Source organism: Ictidomys tridecemlineatus, unplaced genomic scaffold, assembly GCF_052094955.1.
Source record: "Ictidomys tridecemlineatus isolate mIctTri1 unplaced genomic scaffold, mIctTri1.hap1 Scaffold_4074, whole genome shotgun sequence".
NCBI classification, from domain to species: domain Eukaryota; kingdom Metazoa; phylum Chordata; class Mammalia; order Rodentia; family Sciuridae; genus Ictidomys; species Ictidomys tridecemlineatus.
The window spans coordinates 48354-57140 of NW_027522645.1; positions in this window are offsets into that span (position 1 = coordinate 48354).

The following is an 8787-nucleotide window of genomic DNA, read 5'->3' on the forward strand; positions in this document are numbered from 1 at the left end:
TAGCAACCCCTTTAAATGAAAGTGATTTTCGCCAGTCCCTGCTTAGGGCTACATCAACAGCAAACAACCCATAGAGATAGAACTTGAAACTGCATTAATGTGTCAAGATTCAAAGAGCTAGCACAAACCGTGTTTGATTTAGAGTTCCAAATATATGTATCCCTATAGGAAAAACAGAGTGAAACCAAAAAATGAAAACGGTTACTGCAAACGAACGGTTTCACCTAGAAAAATGAAATTTGGTGAGTCAAGTGGTTTTGGTGTACTGATCATTACCTGAAAGAATCATCAAGATTGGGTGAAAAAATGTTTGCTGAGATTTCAGGCAACTCGTAGTTTTTTGGAAGCTTGGCAACTTCTTTCTATGAAAGTGATTTTCGCAAGTCTCTGCTTAGGGATACATCAACAGCAAACAAACCATAGAGATAGAACTTGAAACTGCTTTATTGTGTCAAGTTTCAAAGAGCTAGAACAAACCGTGTTTGATTTAGAGTTCCAAATACATGTATCCCTATAAAAGAAAACAGAGTGAAACCTCAAAATGAAAAAAGGTTACTGCAAACGAACTGTTTAACCTAGAAGAAGGAATTTGGTGAGCCAAGTGGTTTTGGTGTACTCATCATTACCAAAAAAAATCATCAAGATTGGGTGAAAAATTGTTTGCTGAGATTTCAGACAACTCGTAGATTTTTGGAAGCTTGGCAACCCCTTTCCATGAAAGTGATTTTCCCCAGTCTCTGCTTAGGGCTACATCAACAGCAAACAAACCATAGATATAGAACTAGAAACTTCATTATTGTGTCAAGTTTCAAAGAGCTAGCAAAAACCGTGTTTGATTTAGAGTTCCAAATACTTGTATCCCTATAGGAGAAAACAGAGTGAAACCTAAACATGAAAACGGTTACTGCAAACGAACGGTTTAACCTTGAAGAACGAAATTGGGTGAGCCAAGTGGTTTTGGTATACTGATAACTACCTGAAAGAATCATCAAGATTGGCTGAAAAAATGTTTGCTGGGATTTCAGGAAACACGTAGTTTTTTGGGAGCTTGGCAAACCCTTTAAATGAAAGTGATTTTCGCCAGTCTCTGCTTTGGGCTACATCAACAGCAAACAAACAATAGAGATAGAACTTGAAACTGCTTTATTGTGTCAAGTTTCAGGAGCTAGCACAAATCGTGTTTGATTTAGAGTTCCAAATACATGTATCCCTATAGGAGAAAACAGAGTGAAACCTAAAAATGCAAACGGTTACTACAAACGAACGTTTTAACCTAGAAGAACGAAATTTCGTGAACCAAGTGGTTTCGGTGTACTCATCATTACCTGAAAGAATCATCAAGATTGGGTTAAAAAATGTTTGCAGAGTTTTCAGGCACCTCGTAGTTTTTTGGAAGCTTGGAAACCCCTTTCCATGAAAGTGATTTTCGCCAGTCTCTGCTTAGGGCTACATCAACAGCAAACAAACCATAGAGATAGAACTTGAAACTGCTTTATTGTGTGAAGTTTCAAAGAGCTAGCACAAACCGTGTTTAATTTAGAGTTCCAAATACATGTATTCCTATAGGAGAAAACAGAGTGAAACCTAAAAATGAAAACGGTTACTGCAAACGAACGGATTGATCTAGAAGAACGAAATTTGGTGAGCCAAGTTGTTTTTCTGTACTGATCATTACCTGAAAGAATCATCAAGATTGGGTGAAAAAATGTTTGCTGAGATTTCAGGCAACTCGTAGTTTTTTGGAAGCTTGGCAACCCCTTTCCATGAAAGTGATTTTCGCCAGTCTCTGCTTAGGGCTACATCAACAGCAAACAAACCATAGAGATAGAACTTGAAACTGCTTTATTGTGTCAAGTTTCAAAGAGGTGGCACAAACCATGTTTGATTTAGAGTTCCAAATACATGTATCCGTATAGGAGAAAACAGATTGAAACCTAAAAATGAAAACGGTTACTGCAAACGAACGGTTTAACCTAGAAGAAGGAAATTTGGCGAGCCAAGTGGTTTTGGTGTACTGATTATTACCTAAAAGAATCATCAATTTTGGGTGAAAAAATGTTTGCTGAGATTTCAGGCAACTCGTAGTTTTTTGGAAGCTTGGCAACCCCTTTCCATGAAAGAGATTTTCGCCAGTCTCTGCTTAGGGCTACATCAACAGCAAACAAACCATAGAGAAAGAACTTGAAACTGCTTTATTGTGTCAAGTTTCAAAGAGGTGGCACAAACCGTGTTTGATTTAGAGTTCCAAATACATGTATCCCTATAGGAGAAAACAGAGTGAAACCTTAAAATGAAAACGGTTACTGCAAACGAACGGTTTAACCTAGAAGAACGAAATTGGGTGAGCCAAGTGGTTTTGTTGTACTGATCATTACCTGAAAGTATCATCAATTTTGGGTGAAAAAATGTTTGCTGAGATTTCAGGCAACTCGTAGTTTTTTGGAACTTGGCAACCCATTTCCATGAAAGTGATTTTCACCAGTCTCTGCTTAGGGCTACATCAACAGCAAACAAACCAAAGAGATAGAATTCGAAACTGCTTTTTTGTGTCAAGTTTCAAAGAGCTAGCACAAACCGTGTTTGATTTTGAGGTCCAAATACATGTATCCCTATAGGAAAAAAAGAGTGAAACCTAAAAATTAAAACGGTTACTGCAAACGAATGGTTTAACCTAGAAGAACGAAATTTGGTGATCAAGTGGTTTTGGTTTACTGATCATTCCCTGAAAGAATCATCAAGATTGGGTGAAAAAATGTTTGCTGAGATTTCAGGCAACTCGTATTTTTTTGGAAGCTTGGCAACCCCTTTCCATTAAAGTGATTTTCGCCAGTCTCTGCTTTGGGCTACATCAACAGCAAACAAACCAGAGAGATAGAACTTGATACTGCTTTATTGTGTCAAGTTTCAAAGAGCTAGCACAAACCGTAGTTGGTTTAGAGTTCCAAATACATGTATCCCTATAGGAGAAAACAGAGTGAAACATAAAAATGAAAACGGTTACAGCAAACGAACGGTTTAACCTAGAAACGAAATTTGGTGAGCCAAGTGGTTTTGGTGTACTGATCAATTCCTGAAGGAATCATCAAGATTGGGTGAAAAAATGTTGCCTGAGATTTAAGGCAACTCGCAGTTTTTTGGAAGCTTGGCAACCCCTTTCCATGAAAGTGATTTTCGCCAGTCTCTGCTTAGGGCTACATCAACAGCAAAGAAACCATAGAGATAGAACTTGAAACTGCTTTATTGTGTCAAGTTTCAAAGAGGTAGCACAAACCGTGTTTTATTTAGAGTTCCAAATACATGTATCTCTATAGGAGAAAACAGAGTGAAACCTAAAAATGAAAACGGTTACTGCAAACGAACGGTTTAACCTAGGAGAACGAAATTTGGTGAGCCAAGTGGTATTGGTGTACTGCTCTTTACCTGAAAGAATCATCAAGATTGGGTGAAAAAATGTTTGCTCTGATTTCAGGCAACTCGTAGTTTTTTGGAAGCTTGGCAACCGCTATAAATTAAAGTGATTTTCGCCAGTCTCTGCTTAGGGCTACATCAACAGCAAACAACCCATAGAGATAGAACTTGAAACTGCTTTATTGTGTCAAGTTTCAAAGAGCTAGCACAAACCGTGTTTGATTTAGAGTTCCAAATACATGTATCCCTATAGGAGAAAACAGAGTGAAACCTAAAAATGAAAACGGTTACTGCAAACGAATGGTTTAACCTAGAAGAACGAAATTTGGTGAGCCAAGTGGGTTTGGTGTACTGATCATTACCTGAAAGAATCATCAAGATTGCGTAAAAAAATATTTGCTGAGATTACAGGCAACTCATAGTTTTTTGGAAGCTTGGCAACCCCTTTCCATGAAAGTGATTTTCGCCTGTCTCTTCTGAAAGCTACATCAACAGAAAACAAACCATAGAGATAGAACTTGAAACTGCTTTATTGTGTCAAGTTTCAAAGAGCTAGCACAAACCGTGTTTAATTTAGAGTTCCAAATACATGTATCCCGATAGGAGAAAACAGAGTGAAACCTAAAAATGAAAACGGTTACAACTAACGAACCGTTTAACCTAGAAGAACGAAATTTGGTGAGCCAAGTGGTTTCGGTGGACTGATCATTACCTGAAAGAATCATCAAGATTGGATGAAAAAATGCTGAGATTACAGGCAACATGTAGTTTTTTGGAATCTTGGCAACCCCTTTCCATGAAAGTGATTTTCGCCAGTCTCTGCTTAAAGGTACATAAACAGCAAACAAACCATGGAGATAGACCTTGAAACTGCTTTATTGTGTCAAGTTTCAAAGAGCTAGCACAAACCATGTTTGATTTAGAGTTTAAATACATGTATCTCTATAGGAGAAAACAAAGTGAAACCTAAAAATGAAAACGGTTACTGCAAACGAACGGTTTAACCTAGAAGAACGAAATTTGGTGAGCCAAGTGGTTTTGGTGTACTGATCATTACCTGAAAGAATCATCAAGATTGGGTGAAAAAATGTTTCCTGAGAATTTAGGCAACTCGTAGTTTTTTGGAAGCTTGGCAACCCCTTTCCATGAAAGTGATTTTCGCCAGTCTCTGCTTAGGGCTACATCAACAGCAAACAAACCATAGAGATAGAACTTGAAACTGCTTTATTGTGTCAAGTTTCAAAGAGCTATCACAAACCGTGTTTGATTTAGAGTTGCAAATACATGTATCCCTATAGGAGAAAACAGATTGAAACCTAAAAATGAAAACACTTACTGCAAACGAACCGTTTAACCAGGAAGAACAAAATTTGGTGAGCCAAGTGGTTTTGGTGTACTGATCATTAAATGAAAGAATCATCAAGATTGGGTGAAAAAATGTTTGCTGAGATTTTAGGCAACTCCTAGTTTTTTGGAAGCTTGGCGGGCGCTTTCCATGAAAGTGATTTTCGCCAGTCTCTGCTTAGGGCTACATCCACAGCAAACAAACCATAGAGATAGACCTTGAAACTGCTTTATTGTGTCAAGTTTCAAAGAGCTAGCACAAACCGTGTTTCATTTAGAGTTCCAAATACATGTATCCCTATAGGAGAAAACAGAGTGAAACCTTAAAATGAAAACGGTTACTGCAAACGAACGGTTTAACCTAGAAGAACGAAATTTGGTGAGCCAAGTGGTTTGGGTGTACTGATCGTTACCTGAAAGAATCATCTAGATTGGGTGAAAAAATGTTTGCTGGGATTTCAGGCAACTCGTAGTGTTTTTGAAGCTTGGCAACCCCTTTCCATGAAAGTGATTTTCGGCAGTCTCTGCTTAGGGCTACATCAACAGCAAACAAACCATAGAGATACAACTAGAAACTCCTTTACTGTGTCAAGTTTCAAAAAGCTAGCACAAACCGTGTTTGATTTAGAGTTCCAAATACATGTATCCCTATAGGAGAAAACAGAGTGATACCTAAAAATGAAAACCTTTACTGCAAACGAACGGTTTAACCTTGAAGAACGAAATTTGGTGAGCCAAGAGGTTTTGGTGTACTGATCATTACCTGAAGGAATCATCAAGATTGGGTGAAAAAACGTTTGCTGAGGTTTCAGGCAACTCGTAGTTTTTTGGAAGCTTGGCAACCCCTTTCCATGAAAGTGATTTTCGCCAGTCTCTGCTTAGGGCTACATCAACAGCAAACAAACCATACAAATAGAACTTGAAACTGCTTTATTGTGTCAAGTTTCAAAGAGGTAGCACACACCGTGTTTGATTTAGAGTTCCAAATACATGTATCCCTAAAGGAGAAAACAGAGTGAAAACTAAAAATGAAAACGGTTACTGCAAACGAACGGTTTAACCTAGAAGAACGAGATTTGGTGAGCCAAGTGGTTTTGGTGTACTGATCATTGCCTGAAAGAATCATCAAAATTGGGTGAAAAAATGTTGGCTGAGTTTTCAGGCAACTCATAGTTTTTTGGATGCTTGGCAACCCCTTTTCATTAAAGTGATTTTCGCCAGTCTCTGCTTAGGGCTACATCAACAGCAAACAAACCATAGAGATAGAACTTGAAACTGCTTTATTGTGTCAAGTTGCAAAGAGCTAGCACAAACCGTGTTTGATTTAGAGTTCAAAAAACATGTATCCCTACAGGAGAAAACAGAGTGAAACCTAAAAATGAAAACGGTTACTGCAAACGAACGGTTTAACCTAGAAGAACGAAATTTGGTGAGCCAAGTGGTTTTGCTGTACTGATCATTACCTGAAAGAATCATCATGATTGAGTGAAAAAATGTTTGCTGAGATTTCAGGCAACTCGTAGATTTTGGAAAGCTTGGCAACCCCTTTCCATGAAAGTGATTTTCGCCAGTCTTCGCTTAGGGCTACATCAACAGCAAACAAACCATAGAGATAGATCTTGAAACTGCTTTATTGTGTCAAGTTTCAAAGAGCTAGCACAAACCGTGTTTGATATAGAGTTCCAAATACATGTATCCCTATAGGAAAAAACAGAGTGAAACCTAAAAATGAAAACGGTTACTGCAAACGAACGGTTTAACCTAGAAGAACGCAATTTGGTGAGCCAAGTGGTTTGGGTGTCCTGATCATTACCTGAAAGAATCATCAAGATTGGGTGAAAAAACATTGGCTGAGATAAGGAAACCAGTAGTTTTTTGGAAACTTGGCAAACCCTTTCCATGAAAGTGATTTTCGCCAGTCTCTGCTTAGGGCTACATCAACAGCAAACAAACCATAGAGATAGAACTGGAAACTGCTTTATTGTGTCAAGTTTTAAAGAGTTAGCACAAACCGTGTTTGATTTAGAGTTCCAAACACATGTATCCCTATAGGAGAAAACAGAGTGAAAACTAAAAATGAAAACGGTTAGTGCAAACGAACGGTTTAACCTAGAAGAACGAAATTTGGTGAGTCAAGCGGTTTTGGTGTACTCATCATTACCGGAAAAAATCATCAAGATTGGGTGAAAAAATGTTGGCAGAAATTTCAGGCAACTCGTAGTTTTTTGGAAGCTTGGCAACCCCTTTCAAAGAATGTGATTTTCGCCAGTCTCTGCTTAGAACTACATCAACAGCAAACAAACCATAGAGATAGAACTTGAAACTGCTTTATTGTGTCTAGTTTCAAAGAGCTAGCACAAACCGTGTTTTATTTAGAGTTCCAAATACATGTATTTCTATTGGAGAAAACAGAGTGAAACCTAAAAATGAAAACGGTTACAGCAAATGAACGGTTTAACCTAGAAGAACGAAACTTGGTGAGCCCAGTGGTTTTGCTGTACTGATCATTACCTGAAAGAATCATAAAGATTGGGTGAAAAAATGTTTGCTGAGATTTCAGGCAACTCGTAGTTTTATGGAAGCTTGGCAACCCCTTTCCATGAAAGTGATTTTCGCCATTCTCTTCTTAGGGGTATATCAACAGCAAACAAACCATAGAGATAGAACTTGAAACTCCTTTATTGTGTCAAGTTTCAAAGAACTAGCACAAACTGTGTTTGATTTAGAGTTCCAAATACATGTATCCCTATAGAAGAAAACACAGTGAAACCTAAAAATAAAAACGGTTACTGTAAACGAACGGTTTAACCTAGAAGAACGAAATTTGGTGAGCCTAGTGGTTTCGGTGTACTTATCATTACCTGAATGAATCATCAAGATTGGGTGAAAAAATGTTTGCTGAGATTTCAGGCAACTCGTAGTTTTTTGGTAGCTTGGCAACCCCTTTCCATGAAAGTGATTTTCGCAAGTCTCTGCTTAGGGCTACATCAACAGCAAACAAACCATAGAGATAGAACTTGAAACTGCTTTATTGTGTCAAGTTTCAATGAGCTACCACACACCGTGTTTGATTTAGGGTTCCAAATACATGTATTTCTATAGGAGAGAACAGAGTGAAAACTTAAAATGAAAACAGTTACTGCAAACGAACGGTTTAACCTAGGAGAACGAAATTTGGTGAGCCAAGTGGTTATGATGTACTGATCGTTACCTGAAAGAATCATCAAGATTGGGTGAAAAAATGTTTGCTGAGATTTCAAGCAACTCGTAGTTTTTTGGAAGCTTGGCAACCCCTTTCCATGAAAGTGATATTCGCCAGTCTCTGCTTAGGGCTAGATCAACAGCAAACAAACCATAGAGATAGAACTTGAAACTGCTTTATTTTGTCAAGTTTCAAACAGCTAGCACAAACCGTGTTTGATTTAGATTTCCAAATACATGTATCCCTATAGGAGAAAACAGAGTAAAACCTTAAAATGAAAACGGTTACTGCAAACGAACGGTTTAACCTATAAGAACGAAATTGGGTGAGCCAAGTGGTTTTGGTGTACTGATCATTACCTGAAGGAATCATCAAGATTGGGTGTAAAAATGTTGGCTGAGATTTAAGGTAACTCGTAGTTTTTTGGAAGCTTGGCAAGCCCTTTTCATGAATGTGATTTTCGCCAGTCTCTGCTTAGGCCTACATCAACAGCAAATAACCATAGAGATAGAACTTGAAACTGCTTTCTTGTGTCAAGTTTCAAAGAGCTAGCAGAAACCGTGTTTGATTTAGAGTTCCAAATACATGTATCCCTATAGGACAAAACAGAGTGAAACCAAAAAATGAAAACGGTTATTGCCAACGAACGGTTTAACCTAGAAGAACGAAATTTGGTGAGCCAAGTGGTTTTGGTGTACTGATTATTACCTGAAAGAATCATCAAGATTGGGTGAAAAATGTTTGCTGAGATTTCAGGCAACTCGTAGTTTTTTGGAAGCTTGGCAACCCCTTTCCATGAACGTGATTTTCGCCAGTCTCTGCTTAGGGCTAGA